At 47.5% G+C, this 20,794-nt stretch overlaps 2 long non-coding RNA genes and 3 other non-coding genes across 5 annotated transcripts in view; all 5 read right to left on the reverse strand.

The window, feature by feature from the left end:
* Nucleotides 1-458: 458 nt before the first annotated feature.
* Nucleotides 459-551, reverse strand: TRNAY-GUA (transfer RNA tyrosine (anticodon GUA)). The gene is made up of 2 exons: nucleotides 515-551; nucleotides 459-494 (listed from the first exon to the last, which is right to left on the reverse strand). It is a non-coding gene; the product is annotated as a tRNA-Tyr (tRNA).
* Nucleotides 552-2,957: 2,406 nt separating this feature from the next.
* TRNAY-GUA (transfer RNA tyrosine (anticodon GUA)) lies at nucleotides 2,958-3,051 on the reverse strand. Its single transcript has 2 exons — nucleotides 3,015-3,051; nucleotides 2,958-2,993 (listed from the first exon to the last, which is right to left on the reverse strand). It is a non-coding gene; the product is annotated as a tRNA-Tyr (tRNA).
* Nucleotides 3,052-4,256: 1,205 nt separating this feature from the next.
* On the reverse strand, nucleotides 4,257-7,320 carry LOC135971929 (uncharacterized). Its single transcript, XR_012415513.1, has 2 exons — nucleotides 7,135-7,320; nucleotides 4,257-6,524 (listed from the first exon to the last, which is right to left on the reverse strand). It is a non-coding gene; the product is annotated as an uncharacterized lncRNA (long non-coding RNA).
* Nucleotides 6,188-6,281, reverse strand: TRNAY-GUA (transfer RNA tyrosine (anticodon GUA)). Its single transcript has 2 exons — nucleotides 6,245-6,281; nucleotides 6,188-6,223 (listed from the first exon to the last, which is right to left on the reverse strand). It is a non-coding gene; the product is annotated as a tRNA-Tyr (tRNA).
* Nucleotides 7,321-9,686: 2,366 nt separating the features above from the next.
* Nucleotides 9,687-20,794, reverse strand: part of LOC135971930 (uncharacterized) — a 35,520-nt gene continuing 24,412 nt past the window's right edge. Inside the window, exon 3 of the long non-coding RNA XR_010588349.2 lies at nucleotides 9,687-11,943. This is a non-coding gene — a long non-coding RNA (uncharacterized lncRNA). The remainder of the gene's footprint in view (nucleotides 11,944-20,794) is intronic.

Genomic DNA, 20,794 nt, shown 5'->3' on the forward strand with positions numbered 1-20,794 from the left:
TCGGATCTCAACGCAGTGATAAAGAGCCTGAGACGGATGAGAGTGAGAGGGTGAGTTTTCACGGAAGATATCATGGTTATCCCCACTTTACACCCTTGTCAAGTAAGCTTGATGTTCTCCAGGGAACTTGACCTTCCAGGTTTTGCCCACCTGGTCAGGAGAGCTCTGTCAAAACTGAGCACAGCGGTGTTGTCACAGCCAGCAGCCAGCAGCGATGCTCAAGCCCGAGAGCAGTCTGTGAATAAAAGCGAAAGAGCACAGGATGGGGAAGTGAGGGATGGCACGAATAGGATTGGTGGGGGTCACAAAGCAGAAGCAAGGCGTGGGAAGCTAGGCGATCAGGAAAGGCTTTGTGGGTGTTTTGCCCGGGAGAGTGTGGTTACTACTTGGAGGCTGCAGGGCTTTTAACCATGCAGAAGTGCGGCCAGGCAGCATTGCGTGCAAAAGTGTCAGGCACTTCCTTCGAGCCGGAATCGAACCAGCGACCTAAGGATGTCCACAATGTCTGTACAATCTACAGTCCTCCGCTCTACCAGCTGAGCTATCGAAGGGTGCGTGCTGTCAAACCTGAGTCATTAGACTTTCTGCAAACAGAGGAAGCCACCTCCCTGGAATGCTCGAGGTCCAATATGAGTTGGATTGGTTGGGACCCACCTTGGAAGAGAACTCTGCGCGGGTCGCCACCGTGCCCCTTTCGGGGCAGAGCAAATCCTCTGGGCGAGGATGCCTGGCGTCTCTCGGGCTCTGATAGCCACCATCCACGAGGAGGAGCTCTCATCTGTGACAGCCTTCCTGTCCCTGAGTATCCCCCTTTCTACAGGTGAGGATGACAGTCCCCCGTGACCTGAGAGAAAATGAGGTGAGTCGGTGAGGGCACAGGGATTGGCGAAGTGGTTGGGTGGGTCTAGTCGGGGAGAGAACGCTGGAGGAGGAAAGGAGGAAAACCCTAATGGGCGCTGGATAGGCAGCTGACAACTCCAGCCCAACCTCAGGGTCTGGTGCAGGTCTCTAATGGGCGCTGCCCGTAACAGTCTGATCTCTCTACTCCCTCCCCCACCACACACACAGGGCCCTCCTCCCCAGGCGCCCCGCCCTTCTCCTCACAGGAGTCTATGCTCACATTTTGGCGCATTGAAGTGCACTGGGAAGTGAGGTGAGGAAATCTCTCCCAGGCTTGCAGATGCACATGTGAGATACCCTCTTCTGCAAACAGGCCAAGAATTCCAGTCAGAAGCTGCCGATTTCTGAAATAAGGCAAAGTTCTGTGGGTTTCCTTGAAAAACAAGAAGCCAGGTAAAGGACAGAAGTGTGAGCTTTGGACTCCTTATCCTGACCCCACATCTTTGACAAAAGTTTCAGATCCCATCTGGCGTGTGCCCACCACTCCAAGGCTACTGAGACACTCACCCTGCAGCAGAACACCTAGAGGAGCACAGGAAGCCACACCCAAGGAACCTAGCCTCCACTGAGTTTATGTCCACTTCCTGTCTTACGGCAAGTGGGTGTGGATCTCCAAGGGTGAGGGTCAGATCCTCACAGACCTCCTGCTACTCTCTGCCATGGCACAACTGGGAAGAGTGGGCACCAGGGTTCACTCTCACTTGTGCTGGCTACCAAACCCATTTGTTGGTTCGCCTCTGGTTTTCCCCCAAAGTACTGAGCAAAGGTTCCAAGGGATCTGGTGACTCCATGCCCCATCAGGAATATATCCAATGAAGGCCTGAGGTGCTACTTTTGGTCCCTCCTTGTTAGCTGGTCTTTGCCTTTGGTGTCATTGGAGGCTGGGATCTCTGTGTGGCTCCAGAGCCATAGAATCATCCCAGAGCACTGGTGACACCAAAAAAGAAGGAAAGGTTGACACAGTCGGGGTGACGTGGGAGAGAATACGCGGTGTCGGGATACCAGGAGCTGCTTTCCACGTGAAAAAGATATGTGCAGTAATATGTGCAGTATCTAGTTTGAGAGGCACAATTAAACAGTTCCTGTGGACCCAGCAGGTAGTGGATGGGGCAAGCCAGTCCCAAGCAGGCTTCAGAAGGCCATGCTTTCCTGGGCCATTCAGTTTGGGGTGCTCTCTGATAGGCTGCATCTTTACATCAAACGTCTGGAAGCTTTTTCCAAGATTATGCAGTGAGACCAAAGGATGCTCATGGGCTTTCTTCTCTGCCACATACGCCACCAAACCCACTCCAACTCCCCAGAGGTGAAGCTTCACTTGGTTGATAAAGTTCAGTTCATTTCTGACTCCATTCTCTCTGACTGGACCTCAGCACATTTTTCTTGGGAGTAGGAGAACCCAACTGTGCCTCTAGGTCCCAGAGCAAATGCTCCAAACTGCTCAGACCCACAAAACAGTGGCCTGTCTAAGCAGGCAAATTCATGTGTCTCTGTATAATGACAGCTGTCACTCAAGCTTTACGTCTGCTCCGTGCCATGGACCCAATAACCCGTAACTCTCCAGGATCACTGAAGCTGTTTTGAAGTCTGCACTTTTTTGGTACTCCCCTTCCCTTTCCCTTACCCTCGGAAGTAGGCAGGGCACTTGGTGCAGGTGTTTTTCCAGACTCTGAACTGACTATTAGATATCCTTACTTTTCCAGCAGTAGCCAAACTTGGCTGTAGCAACATAAAAAGTTGTGAAGGCTCAGGAAAGGTGAAGCTTGAGGGATTTGGGACAGGGGGATGGGTGGGCAGTTCGTAAATACAAGTGGAAAGGCATAGGATGGTGGGGGCACGAATTGGGGTTTGGCTGGGTCACAAGGCAAGGGGTACTGTTTTGCGCTGAAGAGAGGATTCGGGAAGAATGAGGAGGTTCCCAGGAGTGTGATTAGGAAAGGCAGGATTTTGCTGGGTTTTCCGTGGGAAAGTGTTATGACTGGAAGGCTGCAAAGGCTGCAAGGTCTTTGACCGGGAACAGATGCAGCCAGGCAGCATTGTGCACAAAAGAGTCAAGCACTTCCTTCGAGCCGGAATCGAACCAGCGACCTAAGGATGTCCACAAATTTTTCTACAGTCTACAGTCCTCCGCTCTACCAGCTGAGCTATCGAAGGGTGCACGCCGTTCAGGCTGACTCACTGGACTTTCTGCAAATGGAGGAAGCCAAGTCCCTGGACCGCCGGAGATCCAATACTCGCAAAGTTAATTGGAACCCGGTTTGGAAGAGAACTGTGCCGGTCTCCACCGCGCCCCTTTCCGGATGGAGCAAATCCTCTGGGCGGGGGTGGTGCCTGGCGTCTCTTGGGCGCTGATAGCCACGATCCACGAGGAGGAGCTCTCACTTGTGGCCTTCTTCTCCCTCTGCATCGCTCTACTTGTGAAGATGACAGCGCTTAGTGGCCAGAGGTAAGACTGCGAGGGCAGAGGAGTTGGTGAGACTGATGGGTGGGTCCAGTGAAGGAGGGGACACTGGTGGAGGAAAGTGGAGAACCCGCATGGGCGTGGTGTAAGCAGCTTCCAACCCCTAACCTAGCGTTAGGGTCTGATGGAAGACCCTAAGGGGGCACTGCCCTAACAGCCTGGCCTCTACTTCCCACCACCTCAAACACACTCCTCTCGATGTACTCAGCCCTTCTACCCAGTGTTCTATGCTCACTTTTTGGCGTATTGAGGCACAATGGGAAGACAGGGAGGAAATGCAGGAGGATAGGTGGAGGCCGGCGTGGTGGCTGGCGCCGTAATCCCAACAATTTAGCGGGCCAAGGCGGGAGGGGCGCCTGAGCCCAGGACTTCAAGATCAGCCTAGGCAACATAGGGAGAAGCCGTCTTTACAGAAAAACTTTTAAAACATATCCGGGTGCGGTGGCCTGCACCTTCGGTCCTAGCCACTCAGCAGGCTGATGTGGGAGGATCATTCGAGCCCAGGGGTTTGAGGCTACAGTGAGCTGTGATCTTGCCACTGCACTCCAGCCTGGGCGACAGAGACCATGAAAAAAATAAATAAATAAATAAAAGAAAGGGATATGTGGGGAGAGACCAGGGCCAGGGACTCACAGATCACCATGTGATACCCACTACCTCTAACCCCAAGGGCCAGCATAAAAGCTTCGATCCACTCCTCTGCAAACTGACCAAGAATCCTTTCCCGGAGGCTGCTGCTTTCTAAAGTAGAAAGAAAAAGGGGCTGATAGAAACACAGGCGAGCTTTGGACCCCTTACCTAGGCCCCAAATTGTTACAAAGGTTTCATATCCCGTATGGTGTGTGTCCACTATCTCAAGACCACTCATCACCCACACAAACAGTGAAACAGGCACTGGTGGCACAGCAAGCCGAACCTAAAAGGCCCACCCTTTATTGAGTTTATAGGGGAAAAGTCAGGGTCAGGGATCACCCACACTTTTGCTGTTGCTGATGACCAAACACCACTCAATGGCCCACCTCTGTTTTTTCCCTCAAAGCACCAAGCCTAGGTTCCAAAAAACCTGGTACCGCCACATCTTATCAAGGACACATCCGGTATAGACCAAAGATCCTGTTTGGTTTCTGTTTGCTGATTTCTGCAGTAATGTCATTCCAGGCTCTGGGATCTCTCTGTAGCTGCAGAGCTACAGAATGTTGCTGGGGCACTGGTGAGTCCACAGCTCCGCCCCTTTCCATTAGTAGTGGGAAGCAGGAAAGGCTGATATAGCAGAGAAGAGGTAGGGAATAGGCCCTAGGGCGAGAACAGGAGCTGCTTTCTAGGAGAGGAAGACATGTGGAGTCTCTAGTTTGAGACGCAGAGTGAAAAAGCAGTTATGCCCATCAGCTAGGGGAGAGTGGCCCCTGGGTTCCCAGAAGGCCTCTGAAAACCAAATTTCCATCACTGTTTTGCTTGCAGTGCTCTTTGTACTAACTTCCATCTGTGCATCAAGTGTCTGAAGATTTTTTTTCCCCAGAGCATAGGATGAGACCAGGGGACACTCATTGTGGTTCCTCTCTGGCCCATACTTTGATGAACCCATTTCATCTTCCCAGAGGTGAAGCCCCACTTGGTTGGTGAAAGTCAAGCCCATTTCCTGCTTCATGCTCTTAGATTGTGCCAGCCATCTTCCTCTTGTAAAGGTGCAACCTTCCAGCTGTGCCTCTAGAGCCCCCACATAAAAGTGTTAGCATGCTGCTCAGATGCAACAAGCCAGTGGCCTAAGGAGGTGAACTTGTGTGCCTCTGCAGGGTGGCAGTTGCCACCCAAGCTTCAATTCTGCTCCCTGCCATGGACCCAACAGCCCCCAACTCTCCTGGGTCACTGAAGTTCTTTCCAAGTCTGCCCTTTTATACTCTCTTTCCCTCTTTCACAACCTTCACAACTAGCAAGACACTTGGTGTAGGTGTTTTTGCAAACTTTGAACTGAGTGAAAGGTATCTTTCTTCTTCCAGCAGGAACCCAAAGGTTACTGTAGCAACATTAAAGGGTGTGAAGGCTCAGGAAATGTGAGGCTTGGCATATGTGGGGAGGGGGCACAGTTTTTTTCTCAACCTGAAGGAAAACATTATGGAGCCAGTGGAAGCTCTATTCATTAAGAAAATCTCAGGGTGGCAGCTCTCTCCTACAAAGAGACTAAACAAAACAGAAATGAACATTTTCTGTCTGTAAACATCTATACATTACAAGCAAAATATAATGAGAGAAATAGAGTCAGAGAAAAACAGAGAGAGAGAGAGAGAGAGAGAATGCTCAGATGGAAAAGCGTTGCTAGAGACTTGGAGAAGGAGATGAGAGAGCATAGAGAGCAAGTTATTTATTTATTTTTCTGAGGATGTCACAGTTGTCTCTGACCCTTTTCTCTTCCAGCAGGCTTGACCTTCTGGGACTTGATGGTGGACCCACTAGTTTAATAGATCGAGAGATCTATCAACGGTGAGCACACAGTGTTGCTAGAGTTGTTGGCCCTCAGCACCCAGAGCAGTCTGTGGATAAAAGTGAAAGAGCTCTGGATGGTGGGGGTGCAAAGGGGCTTGGGGAGAGGGGCCAACTGGGTCACAAAGCAGAAGCAAGGGGCGCTTTGCGTTGAAGAGTACCTGTCCCTGGACTGTGGGAAGAATGAGTGGGCTTGCGGGAATGTTTCCTGGCCACAGCACAGGTGTGGAAACCGGGTGATCAGGAAAGGTTTCTCTGGGTTTTGACTGGGAGAGTGTGGGTGGATACTAGTTGGAGGCTGCAGAGTGTTTGACCAGGCACCAGGTGGCATTGTGTGCAAAAGTATTAGGCACCTCCTTCGAGCCGGAATCGAACCAGCGACCTAAGGATGTCCACAAACTTCTCTGCAGTCTACAGTCCTCCGCTCTACCAGCTGAGCTATCGAAGGGTGCACGCTCCAAGACCTGGATCACTGGACTTTCTGCAAATGGAGGAAGCCAAGTCCTTGGAATGCTGGAGGTTCAACACTCTTTGAGTTGATTGGAACCCACCTTAGAAGAGAACCTTGCGCGGGTCGCCACCGCGCCCCTCTCAGGGTGGGGCAAATCCTCTGAGTGTAGTTTCCTTGCGTCTCGGGGCGCTGATAGCCACGATCCAAGACGGGAGGCTCTCACCTGTGGCCTTCCTCCACCTGTGCCAAGTGAGGATGACAGTCCTCAGTGAAAGAAAATAAGAGGGTGAGAGGGCTCGGTCAGGGGGATGGGCGAGGTGGATGGGTGAATCCTGTGGGACAGGGGTTGCTGGAGGAGGAAAGAAGAACTCAGAAAGCTTCTGAGTGGGCGGCCGCTATCCACAGACCAGCTTCAGGGTCTGCTGGAAGTCCTTAAGGAGCCCTTTCCTAAAATTCTGGTCTTCCTACTCCCTTACTCCCTTCCCGGCCAACACACACGCCCCTCCTCCCGATGTGCCGCCGCCCTTTTCCCCCAGTGTCCTATGCTCACTTTTTGGCGCATTCAAGTGTGCTGGAAGTGAGAGAGAGAACAAATGGGACTAGGGGAGAAGAACTCGCCCAGGGCTTGCAGATGCACTGTGATACCCTTCCTCCCCAGCGCCCACCTGGGGCTTGGCTTCCCTCCTCTGCAAACCGACCAAGAACTCTTTCCCCCCGCCCCGTCCCACCCACCCCCCTCCCCCAGAGGCTGCCTCTTTCTGAAGTAGGGCAAGTGTATTAGTCCGTTTTCATTGCTGCTGATAAAGACATACCCGAGACTGGGATGAAAAAGAGGTTTAATTGGACTCACAGTTTCACGTGGCTGGGGAGGCCTCAGAATGATGGCTGGGGGTAAAAAGTTCTTCTCCTTCTCCTTTTTTTTTTTTTTTTTTTTTTTTTTTGAGACGGAGTTTCACTCTTGTTGCTCAGGCCAGAGTGCAATGGCGCGATCTCAGCTCACGGCAACCTCCGCCTCCCAGGTTCAAGCGATTTTGCTGCCTCAGCCTCCAGAGTAACTGGGATTACAGGCATGCGCTGCCACGCCCAGCTAATTTTGTATTTTAAATAAAGACTTGGGGTTTCTCCATGTTGGTCAGGCTGGTCTCGAACTCCCGACCTCAGGTGATCCGCCCTCCTCGGCCTCCTAAAGTGTGCTGGGATTACAGGCGTGAGCCACTGCTCCTGGCCAAGGCACTTCTTACACGGCAGAGGCAGGAGAAAATGAGAGATAAGCAAAAGCGGAACACCCTGGTAAACCCATCAGATCTTGTGAGACTTATTCACTATCAGGAGAATAGCACCGGAAAAACCGGCCCCCATGATTCAGTTATCTCCCCCATCCCTCCCACAATATGTGGGAATTTGGGGAGATACAATTCAAGTTGAGATTTGGGTAGGGGCAAAGCCAAACCATATCATTCCACCTCTGGCCCCTCCAAATCTCATGTCCTCACATTTCAAAACTAATCATGCTTTCCCAACAGTCCTCCAAAGCCTTAACTCATTTCAGCATTAACCCAAAAGTCCACAGTCCAAAGTCTCATCTGAGACAAGGCAAGTCCCTTCTGCCTATGAGCCTGTAAAATCAAAAGCAAGCTTGTTACTTCCTAGATACAATGGGGGTACAGGTATTAGATAAATATAGCCATTCCAAATGGGAGAAATTTGCCAAAACAAAGGGGTTATAGAGGCCATGCAAGTCCGAAATCCAGCGGGGCAGTCAAATCTTAAATCTTAAATCTCCTTTGACTTCAGGTCTCACATCCAGGTCACAGTGATGCAAGAGGTAGGTTCCCATGGTCTTGGGCAGCTCCACCCGTGTGTCTTTGCAGGGTACAGCCTCTCTCTGAGCTGCTTTCCTGGGCTGGTGTTGAGTGTCTGCAGCTTTTCCAGGTGCATGGTGCAAGCTGTCAGTGGATCTACCATTCTGGGGTCTGGAGGACGGTGGCCCTCTTCTCACAGCTCCACTAGGCAATGCCCCAGTAGGGACTCTGCATGGGGACTCTGACTGCACATTTCCCTTTCATATTGTCCTAGCAGAGGTTCTCCATGAGGGCCCCACCCCTGCAGCAAGCTTTCGCCTGGGCATCCAAGCATTTCCATACATCTTCTGAAATCTAGGAGGAGGTTCCCAAACCTCAATTCTTGACATCTGTGCACCTACAGGCTCAACACCATGTGGAAGCTGCCAAGGCTTGGGGCTTCCACCCTCTGAAGCCACAGCCCAAGCTGTATGTTAGCCTCTTTCAGCCACAGGTGGAGCAGCTGGGACACAGGGCACCAAGTTCCTAGGCTGCACAAAGCACTAGGACCCTGGGCCCAGCCGACGAAACCACTTTTTCCTCCTGTGCTTCTGGGCCTGTGATGGATGGGAGGGGCTGCCGTGATGGTCTCTGACATGGCCTGGAGACATTTTCCCCATGGTCTTGGGGATTAACATTAGGCTCCTTGCTACTTAGGCAAAATTCTGCAGCCAGTTTGAATTTCTCCCCAGAAAATGGGGTTGGGTTTTTCTTTTATATCACATAGTCAGGCTGCAAATTTTCCAAACTTTTATGCTCTGCTTCCCATATAAAACTGAATGCCACCGGGTGTGTTGGCTCACGCCTGTAATCCCAGCACTTTGGGAGGCCGAGGTGGGTGGATCATGAGGTCAGGAGATTGAGACCATCCTGGCTAACATGGTGAAACCCCATCTCTACTAAAAATACAAAAAAAAAAAAAAAAATTGGCCAGCCATGGTGGCGGGCACCTGTAGTTCCAGCTACTCGGGAGGCTGAGAGGCAGGAGAACTCAGGAGGCGCAGCTTGCAGTGAGCCGATATCGCACCACTGTACTCCAGTCTAGGCCACAGATCAAGACTCTGTCTCAACAACAACAACAACAAAACAACAAAAAACTGAATGCCCTTAACAGTACCCAAGTCACCTCTTGAATGCTTTGCTGCTTAGAAATTTCTTCTGCCAGATACCCTAAATCATCTTACTCAAGTTCAAAGTTCCACAAATCTTTAGGGCAGAGACAAAATGCTGTTAGTCTCTTTGCTAAAACACAAGAATAATCTTTGCTCTAGTTCCCAACAAGTTCCTTATCTCCATCGGAGACCACCTCAGCCTGGATTTTATTGTCCATATCACTATCAGCATTTTGGGTAAAGTCATTCAACAAGTCTCTAAGAAGTTCTAAACTTTCCCACATTTTCGTGTCTTATTCTGAACGCTCCAAACTGTTCCAAACTATGCCTGTTACCCAGTTTCAAAGTCACTTCCGCATTTTTGGGTATCTTTTCAGCAATGCCCGTCTCTACTGGTACCAATTTACTGTATTAGTCCATTTTCATGCTGCTGATAAAGACACACCCCAGACTGTGATGAAAAAGAGGTTTAATTGGACTTACAATTACACCGGGCTAGGGAGGCCTCAGAATCATGGTGGGAGGCAAAAGGCACTTCTTACATGACAGTGGCAGGAGAAAATGAGAGAGAAGCAAGAGCAGAAACCGCTGATAAACCCATCAGATATTGTGAGACTTATTCATGAGAATAGCACAGGAAAGACTGACCCCCATGATTCAATTACCCCCCCCCCGGTCCCTCCCACAACACGTTGGAATTTTGGGAGATACAATTCAAGTTGAGATTTGGGTGGGGACACAGCCAAACCACATCAGCAAGGTTCTGCGGGTTTCTTGGAAAAGCAAAAAAAAAATAAACAAACAAAAAAATGGCGGTAGAGGACAGAGGTGTGACTTTCTCCTGGCCCCACGTCTTTGGCAAAGGTTTCACATCCCATCTGGTGTATGCCCACCACCCCAAGACCACTGAGATACCCATCCCCCAGCTGAACACCTAGTGGGGGTGCAGCAACCTACCCCCAAGGGACCTAGCCTCCACTGAGTTTAAGTCCTCTCCCTGTCTTATGCTAAGTGGGTATGGATGACCAAGGGTGAGAGTCAGATGCATGAACACCCCTTGCTACTCTCTGTTATGTCCCAGACTGGAAAAGTGGGCATCTGGGGTTCACCCTCGCTTGTGCTGGTCACCAAAGCCCACTACCTGGCCCCCTTCTGCTTTTGCCCTCAAAACACCAAACTGAGGTTTCAGAGGACCCGTGCCTCCATGTCCCATCAGGAACATATCTAATGAAGACCTAAGGTGCTACCTTTGGTCCCTGTTCACTGGTCTCTGTTTTTGGTGTCATTGGAGACTGGGATTTCTCTGTGGCTCCACAGCCATAGAATCGTCTCAGAGCACTGGTGAATCCACAGCTTAGCTCTTTTTCATTAGCAGTGAGAAGTGGGAAAGATTAACACAGCCAGGGGAACGTGAGGGGAATAGGCAGTGTTCGGGGAGACCATCTGCTGCTTTCCAGAAGAAGAAGACACATAGAGTCTCTAGTTTGAGACCCACAATGAAACAGTTCTTGTGGCCATAGAGGGTAGGGGAGGGCAGGGATCCAGTCCTCAAAGGGCTTCAGAGGGCCATGCTCCCATGGACCATTGGGCTTAGAGTGCTCTCTGTGATAGGTTGCATCTGTACATCAAGTGTCTGATGCACATTTTTCTGAGCTCTTGGGATGAGACCAAGGGACACTCATTGGCTTTCTTCTCTGCCCCATACCCACCAAACCCACTACATCTCCACAGATGTGAAGCTCCATTGGTTGGTGAAAGCCTGGTCCATTTCTGATCCATTCTCTCTGACTTGGCTTTAGCATATTTTTCTCAAAGGTAGGGGAGCCCAACTGTGCAGCTAGATCCCAGTGTAAAAGGTCCAAACTGCTCAGACCCACCAGGCAGTGGCCTTTCTAAGGAGGTGAATTTGTGTGCCACTGTATGATGACAGATGTCACTCAAGTTTCACTTCTGTTTCCTGTCATAGACCAACAATCCCCAACTCTCCCAGCTCACCGACGCTCTTTTCAAGCCTGCCATTTTGTACTTCCTTCTGGCTTTCGCAGCCTCCTAAGCGGCAGGTGTTTTTGATATCTGTGAACTAAGCGGTGAGCAGTAGGTATCCTTAGTCTTCCAGCAGGAGCCAAGCCCAGCTGTAGCAAAATAAAAAAGTGCGAAGACTCAGGAAAGGTGAGGCTTGAGGGACTTGGGACAAGGGTGAGTGGGTAGGCACACCATGTCCTCATCCCATGGGGCAACCTGACCTTGCCAATGGAGGTTCTTTGCCTTAGAAAATTCTCAGGGTGGCTGCTGTCTCCCCAAGTAGACACAACATAGCAAGGATGAGCATTTTCTGTCTGCATGAGTCTATACATTCCTGACAAAGGAGAATGAGAGAGACACAGAGTGACAGGGAGAAAGGGGAGAGACAGACAGAGAGGAATATACAGAGATTGTGAATATACAGAGAAATTGTGAAAGAGAGAGAGAGAATGAGACAGAGACAGAGGTGAGGTAGTAATAGCTCAAGAAGGAAATGAGAGGGAGAGGGTGAGTTCACGGATGATATCATGGTTGTCCTTGGCCCTACAGCATTGTCCTGAGTGCTTGATGGCCTTCTGGGAGCTTGGCCTTCCAGGGTTTGCCAGCCTGGTCAGGAGAGCTTGGTCACAGATGAATCCAGCTGTGTTGCCAGATTCCCCAGCAGTGCTTAGGTTTAAAAGCAGCCTGTGAATAAAAATGAAACAGCCCTGAGATGGTAAGCATTTGGATGGGGATTGGCTGGGTCACAAAGCAGAAGTAAGGGGCGCTTTGTGCTGAAGCGTACTGGCAACAGCACAGGCATGGCAAGCTAGGTGATCTGGATAAGGCTTTGCTGGGTTTTGCCTGGGAGAGTGTGGCGACAGCAGGGCCTTTGACCAGGCAGAGGTGTAGCCAGAGAGCATTGGTGTGTGCACAAAAGACTCAGACACTTCCCTCGAGCTGGAATTGAACCAGCAACCTAAGGATGTCCACAGATGTGTATAGTCCTCCACTCTACCAGCTGATCTCTCAAAGGGGACACAAAGTTAAAGCTGAGTCACTGGACTTTCTGCAAATAGAGGACACCAAGTCACTGGAATGCCAGAGGTCCAATATGTGTTGGGTTGGTTAGAACCTGCCTTGGAAGAGAACCCTACACTCTTGTTGCCCAGCCTGGAGTGCAATGGTACTATCTCGGCTCATTGCAACCTCCACCTCCTGGGTTGAAGCAATTCGCCTACCTCAGTCTCCCGAGTAGCTGGGATTACAGGCATGTGCTGCCACACCCAGCTAATTTTGTATTTTTAGTAGAGACTTGGGATTTCTCCATGTTGGTCAGGCTGGTCTCAAACTCCTGACCTCAGGTTATCTGCCCGCCTCGGCCTCCCAAAGTGCTGGGATTATAGGCGTGAGCTACTGCGCCTGGCCCGGAATAAAACAGTTTTACTTCTTCATTTAAACATGGATGGCTTCCATTTTAATTTTTTTGCATTACTGTTCAAGAATCTCCATATGTTGCTGATGATAGTGATGAAAGCAGATGTCCTTGCTTGTCCTAATCTTACAGGGAAATCAGTCAGTCTTTCATCATTAAGTATATTGTTAGCTGAAAGTTTTTCATAGGTGCCCTTTATCAGATTGAGAAAGGCCCTTCTATTTCTAATTTGCTGAGAGTTTATATGAGAAGTGAATGTGTAGCAGGCACTGGTGGCTCATGTCTGTAATCTCAGTGCTTTGGAAAGCCAAGATGAGAGGATCACTTGAGCCCAGGAGTGCAAGACCAACCTGGGAAACAAAGTGAGAACCTGTCTGTATGAAAAATTTTAAAAAATTATCAGGGTACCAGGCGCGGTGGCTCATGCCTGTAATCCCAGCACTTTGGGAGGCCAAGGCGGGTGGATCACCTGAGGTCAGGAGTTCCAGACCAGCCTGGCCAACATGGTGAAACCCCATCTCTACTAAAAATACAAAAAAAATTAACTGGGTGTGGTGGTGGGCGCCTGTAATCCCAGCTACTCAGGAGGCTGAGGCAGGAGAATCGCTTGAATTTGGGAGGCAGAGGTTGCAGTGAGATTGCTCCACTGCACTCCAGCCTGGGCAACAAAAAGCGAAACTCCATCTCAAAAAAAAAAAAAAAAAAGCAAAGAAAGAAAGAAAGAAAGAAAAAATTATTATCAGGGCACGATGGCACACACTGGTAGTCCCAGCTACTCAGGAGGCTGAGGCAGGAAGATCACTTGAGCCTAAGAAGTTAAGGCTGTAGTGACCTATGGTTGTACTACTGCCCTCCAGCTTGGGGGACAGAGGGAAACCCCCATTTCTAAAAATATAAGTAAGTAATAAATAAACGAATGTGAAATTTTGACAAATGTTTTGTCTACATCTTTTGATATAATCATGTTTTTCTTTTTAATATAATATACTTTGTACATTGATTAATTTTGAATATCAAACCAAATTTGCTTTTCTGGGATAAATCCCCCTTGATTCTGATGTATCATTATTTTATATACTGTTGAATTCAACTCGCTAAAGTTATGTTAAACTTTTTGGCTTCTATGTTCTTAAGAGACTCTGATCTGTAGTTTTCTTTCTTTTGAAGTATCTTTGCTTTTAATATCAGAATACACTGTCCTCATGTAAAGAGTTGAGAATTATTATCTCATCTCCAATTTTTCTGCAAGAGGTTGTGTAGAATTGTCATTATTCCTGAAACATTTATTGAAATTCGCCAGTGAAGTTATCTGAGCTTGGTAAATACATCTCGGAGCATAAAAACTGAAGTAACTGGAGCCCCAGGGAGGCTAGAATTCACACCTTTGTTACAGCCTGGTGCATTAACCCTTGAGTTGCTGACCTTACTATTTTATTCTTCTAGGAGACATCTTCATTTTGTTGATCCACAACCAAGAAAACTGACAGAAGGAAAAAGGAACAGATATTTGTCTCTAGGCTCAAGCAATTGCAACCTTCCTCCCAAAGTCATCATACAAGAAGACAAGGCCCCAGACCAGACTAGGAATACAATCTGCATAAATGTCGCCTGGACAAAGCCCTTGTCCCCATCCCCCTCCTGATTTTTCCTGAATGGCACTTGTCAGAAAAAAGAAAATCTGAAAGAACAATGTTTAAAAGTGGCCCAAGATGGCTGCAGGTTGGGCATATAGGTAACAGAAACTAGACCTATGAGCTAAAGCTGAACTCTAGCCTGAAAGGCTAAAGTTTGTTGTTTTTTGCCTTGTCTTGTCTGTCTTTCTTTCTTTCTTTCTTTCTTTCTTTCTTTCTTTCTTTCTTTCTTTCTTTCTCTCTTTCTTTCTTTCTTTCTTTTTTTTTTTTTTTGAGACAGAGTCTTGCTGTGTTGCCCAAGCTGGAGTGCAGTGGCACAATTTCGGCTCACTGCAACCTGACGCCTTCTGGGTTCAAGTGATCCTCCTGCCTCAGCCTCCCAAGTAGCTGGGACTATAGGCATGCACCACCATGTCTGGCTACCTTTTTTTTTTTTTAAGCAGACTCAAGGTTTTGCTATGTTGGGCAAGCTGGTCTCAAACTCCTGATCCCAGGTGAACCACCTATGTCTGCCTCCCAAAGTTCTGGGATTACAGACGTGAGCCACCATGCCCAGCCATGTCAAATGTTTTCACTGACGTGTACTGATTGTAACCTTGCCTAGCAGGTGAAGCACAGAGGCAGTGTCAACTGAAAAGTGACGTAACAGGCACTTGAACTTAAAGAAGTCATGGTTAGATTTATTCTCAGCCAAGTTTGAGGAGTTATGCCTGAGAACACAGACTTAGAATAGACCTAGAATAGGTCCCAAACTAGTTTACATGAGGCGCAGTATATTTAAATTTTCTAAGGGGGACATGTGTGGCACAGAAGGCGGGAGAAGTGGTTACGGAAACAACATTACATTCTTGTGATTCTGATGAGTGCTCAGTGACGCCATACATAAGATAAATATACAGTTGAGTGAGTAGGGAGAAAGGTTAAGCATCTTAGGGTCTGGTGGAGAGAGGGTGACTAACTCCATCCTGTCTTTGTTCTACATCTGATAAGCAGGTTTATGACCAGTCCCTGTCAGTGAAATATTTAACAAACTCCAGTTACACAGGCAAGAGGTCAGCTTTATTTTATAGGCCTGGGTTTTATTACCCATATGCCCAACTGCAGCCATGTTAACATTTTCTTTGAATTTTCCTTTTTCTAACAGCAGGATAACGTCAGTCATTCCCCTCCAAACCCTAAGATGTGTACACACTCCTTTACTTGTTACTCTGTCCCTATATATGTTAACCGCACATTTGGTTTGTCTGTGTATAACATCACTAAACATCAGTCAAAATTGTAAAAATGTCACCTTTGCTTCACTGCCCCCTTCTTTGTTTTTTTTTTGTTTTTTTTTTTTTTGAGAAGGAGTTTTGCTCTGTCACCCAAGCTGGAGTGTAGTGGCCCCATTTCGGCTCACTGTAAGCTCTGCCTCCCGGGTTCACACCATTCTCCTGCCTCAGCCTCCCGAGTAGCTGGGACTACAGGCGCCCGCCACCACACCAGGCTAATTTTTTGTATTTTTTTTTTAGTAGAGACAGGGTTTCACCGTTTTAGCCAGGATGGTCTCGATCTCCTGACCTCGTGATCCGCCCGCCTCAGCCTTCCAAAGTGCTGGGATTATAGGCGTGAGCCACTGCGTCCAGCCCTTTGATTTTTTATTTAGAAAAAACATGTAAATACCATGCCTCATGTAACCCATTCCGGGACACATTCTCAGTTTGCGCTGTTTGTGTTCCAGGCTACGGTTCTCAAATTTGGTTTGGGACAAAATTAATTTTGATTTCTTTAAGTCCATAGTCCCTATTATTTTAACCTTTTGGGTTGACACGCTGGGGAAACATGGGCCCACTATGACTACTTTGTCTCTCCTGACCTGGAAAATCAGTGTTAGTGCAGACTGCCTGAGACCTTCGCTAGACCCAGATTGCCCACCTCCAACAGTCTCCCCAGTTTCTCAGTAGAAGCTGTGGGAAAAGTGCAGCTGGTGAAACCACCTTTACAAAAATCATAACAGTGAAAGAAGTCTGATGTAACCAACTCCATCTTCCCCCCCCCCGCCACCAGATGGAGTCTTGCTCTGTTGCCCAGGCTACAGTGCAGTGTCACAATCTTGGCTCACTGCAATCTCTGCCTCCCAGGTTCAAGCGATTCTCCTGCCTCAGCCCCCCGAGCATCTAGGATTACAGGCGTGCACCACTACGCCTGGCTAATTTTTGTATATTTTAGTAGAGATGGGTTTTCACCATGTTGGCCAGGCTGGTCTGGAACTCCTGACCTCAAGTGATCCGCCCACCTTGGCCTCCCAAAGTGCTGGGATTACAGGCGTGAGCCACCGTACCCGGCTACCAAATCGATCTTGCTTCTAACCTCCTAGCTTGCTTTGCTTATTTCTGGGCGTATGCCGAACAAACCATGGGAGGAATTTAGTTTGTAGTTTAAGACAAACATGAAAACAGCCACTTCATGAAGCAAACCGCCTCCTTGCTTGGGGGTCAGACCTGCTTTGTAAAAGTAACAGCTTAGCCACAGTATTAGAAATTATGGCTCAGGAGTCCTATAGCCAGAGACCACAAGATCCTAACCTCCTCAGTTGCTCCTGTAGATAACATTATTATTGTAAAATCTAAGATTGCTGTTCTAGGTATTTTTCAGACTCTGCATTCTGAATGGATCAGCTGGCGTCACCGAGATTGGTAAACTGGCCCCCTCTCAGGAACTGCTTCATTGAAAGAAGACAAGCTCCGACTCACTATGATTTTATCTCAGACCCAACTAATCAGCATTTCCCTGCTGCCCAAATGTTGCAGGACTTTTCTTTAGTTCAGCGAAAGACAGCGTTCTTTCTCCCACGGCCATGAAAATTCAGGCTCGGAGACAATTGGAATGGTGAGTAAGACGGGGTTTTATTGGGTGAAAAAGGAAGAAAAGGGGAATTCTTGCTAGGCCAGAGTCCCTGCTAGAGCACTTGCCGCGCAGGCCTTCAAATCCCAGGGTCCTCCCAGGAAGAGATGGGGCCATGCTTCTCCTCCCTGCGAATGGCACTAACTTCCCGAGGTTCCACCACAGTGAGCATTTGTCCCCGTGAGCAGGCTGGTTGGAGAATCTGCGGGGACCATCTTTCACCTGGCTGTCTCACAACTATCCTTGAAAAGCCCTAGCCTCTGAATTTTCGGGGAGGCTGATTAGAGTAATAACAAAGTTCCAGTCTTCCATTTAGTTGGCTCTGCATTTACTAAACTCTTTACTGCAATAACACTGTCTCAGTAAATCAGCTTTTCTGGGCAGGGTCAAGATGAACCTATTAGGCAATTATGCTGGTGCTGGGAGCAGCATCTCTGTCCCATCTTTTCTATAAGCTCTGTCACAAAGAAGCTAATACTTTTAGAATATGTGCCTCAAGTTAGCCTCTGAGGGTTGAAAATGAATGATTTTTAAGCCAAACAAATTATAAGCACCCACAACCGACCGAGTGGACTCCTGGGATTAAAGGTGTAAGCCACAGCACCCAGTCTCACTTGGATAATTTTTTAAAACATTTTTTGCAGAAATGGAGCTTTACTATGTTGGCCAGGCTTGGCATATATTATTTTATAAATTGTATATACATATGTATAAGTGTATGTTCTAGTAATGAACTATCAGAAATTGACATTTTAAAAAGCAATACAATTTACAACAGAGTAATTAAATATAAAATACTTAGGAATAAAATATGTCCAAGACTCGTACACTGAAAAAAAATGCTAAGAGCAATGAAAGGAAACCTAAATACATCAAGAGACATTTCATATTTGTGCGTGAACAGACTCAATGTTGTTAAGATATTATTTATCCCTAAATTGATTTATAGATTCAATCTAATTACAATAAAAATCCCAACAGGGTTGGTTATTTTTTAAAGAAGTTGACATGCTAATTCCAAAATTCATATGCAAATCCAAAGACAGCATGCCTAAAACATATTTGGAAAAAACAAAGTTGGAAGACTCACTCTGCCTGACTTATTTGTATTTTATTGTATTTATTATAAAACTGCTATAATTAAGACAGTGTCATATTGGCATTAAGAAATTTTAAAAAATAGATCTATAGAGCAGGAGTACAGAGATAGAACCACATACATATTGTCAATTGACTGTTGCCAAAGCTTCAAGGGCAATTCAGTGGAGAAAGGTAGTTTTCTCAACAAACTTTAGAAAAATCACAACAATTTATTTATTTATTTTTTATTTTTATTTTTTGATATGGAGTCTCTTGCCCAGGCTGGAGTGCCGTGGTGCGATCTTGGCTCACTGCAACTTCCCCCTCCTTGGTTCAAGCGATACTTCTGCCTCAGCCTCCCAAATAGCTGGGACTACAGGTGTGCACCACCATGCCCGGCTAATTAAAAAAAGATTTTTGATCCCTACATTGCTCTACATATAAAAATGAACCTCAAGTAGATCATAGACCTATCAATAAAACCCACAACTTTAAAATTTTTATAATAAAATCTTTGTCAACTTGTGTTGGGGAAAGATTTCTTAGATACAACACTGAAAGTATGACTCACAAAAGAAAAACACAATTAAAAGAACTTCATCAAATTTAAGAAACCTCTGCCTTGGTAAAGACACTGTAAGAGACAAGCTACTCACTGGGAGATAATCATCTTCAGAGATGGCTTTGCCTCCTAGGGGACATTTGGCAGTGTCTAGAGATATTTTTGATGTCACAGTTGGGTAGAGAGGGCATATTACTACTGACATCTAGTGAGTAAAGGCCAGGGGTGCCACTAAGTATTCTACAATACACAGGACAGCCCTCTATAGCAGGGATGACTACAGTAAAGAGCCACATGGATAAACTTATCACTTGCCTACTTAAGGCACTGGCCAATCAGTTTCCATCACCACCTGCTAAAATGAGCCATCTCCTTCTTCCCAAAGCCTTGAGGTAGGGACAATGCCTGGAGTCAAACTTGGATGTGATAGATGCCAAATCCTGCCCAGTGCCAAAGGTATCACATGGGGCAGGAAGGGCACTGCTCTCAAAGGCCAGAAAGTAAGGTTGCTCCTTAAAGAGCTCAAATTCTGACTTCAACTCATATTTGGACTCTTTGTGGTCTAGGTGGCGGCCAGGTTGGTCTTCTATGGTTGGCTCAAGCCTGAGCATTGAATCTTCTGAAATATCACCTCCCCGAACCGGTGAGCAGTTGCCTCCCTTGGTGATTTGTGTCCTGCTTAACCCATCTCTTTTACTGTCCTAGTGACGGACCTAGAGGGACAGACACTGAAGGAGAAATGGTGGGTGAGGGAAGGGGTTGTAGCAGGAGATCACGGGTAGGTGAAGAAACCAGAGACAACATCCTATAGGAAACGCAGGGGGTTCCCAGAGGCAGTCAGCAGCAGGGACATAGGGACACTTTACATTCTGTGTGCAACTGCTCAGATTTCTCCAGGTTAACACTTAGGAGCAAATGAAACAAAGACTCACTTCACTCCCTGCTCCCCTCTACTCCCTCCCCTACCTTATCCTTCCTTTTCACGGAACACATACTGCACGTTCAGAGTTATTTCAAGGTTCCAGCTCAAATGTCATTTCTTTGGCAAGGTCTTATCAGCTCCCTTTCAAACAGAAGTTGGGAGTACATCTCTTAGTGGTCTGAGTGTTCGATTGAATTAAGAGCTCCCTGCGGGTAGGCTGTGAGTCATTCATTCAGTGGTTCCATTCCCCCAGCCCAGCCAGGCAGTGAGAAAAATCACATGTTGGGTTTGACATTAGGTCAACCCCCCAGTGAAGACAAACTGATTACTTATTACTGATGTAGAAACAAAAGACCCTTGCAGCAGTGGGATTTAAACCCATGCCCCCAAAGAGACTGGAGCCTAAATATAGTGCCTTAGACCATTCAACCACACTACCAAACTGCTGGGACCAACTGGCCACACTGCTAAACCATCTTGTCCTTTTCCAGCGATGTCTTCTGGAAAGGATGATATAACCAGAAAGAGCAGGCTTCTATTCCAGCTGTCACCGCTCTTTCATTTTGTGCTTTGGCACTCTCCCTCTTAAACTTTCTCTGGAGTACTGTTTTCTCTGCTTCTCAGTCCGTGTGGTGGACTATGATTGATGTTATAGCTCCCACAATGGCCATTTCCTTTCTAGCATTGGTAGGCTAATTAATTTAGACCACTCCTTCTTGAAATAAAAATTATTAAAAATATTGCATAAGATTTTTACCAAATCTCAGCTGGGTGTAGTGGCTCACGCCTGGAATCCCAGCACGCTTGGGAAGCCTAGACAGGAGGACTGCTTGAGTCCAGTTCAAGACTTCCTGGGCGACATGGTGAAATCCCATCTCTAAACAAAAATAAATAAAATAAATAAATCCTTTTTTTTTTTTTTTTTTTTTTTTTTTTTTTTTTTGAGACGGAGTCTCGCTCTGTTGCCCAGGCTGGAGTGCAGTAGCATGATCTCGGCTCACTGCACGCTCTGCCTCCCGGGTTCACGCCGTTCTCCTGCCTCA

Source organism: Macaca fascicularis, chromosome 7, assembly GCF_037993035.2.
Source record: "Macaca fascicularis isolate 582-1 chromosome 7, T2T-MFA8v1.1".
NCBI lineage: Eukaryota > Metazoa > Chordata > Mammalia > Primates > Cercopithecidae > Macaca > Macaca fascicularis.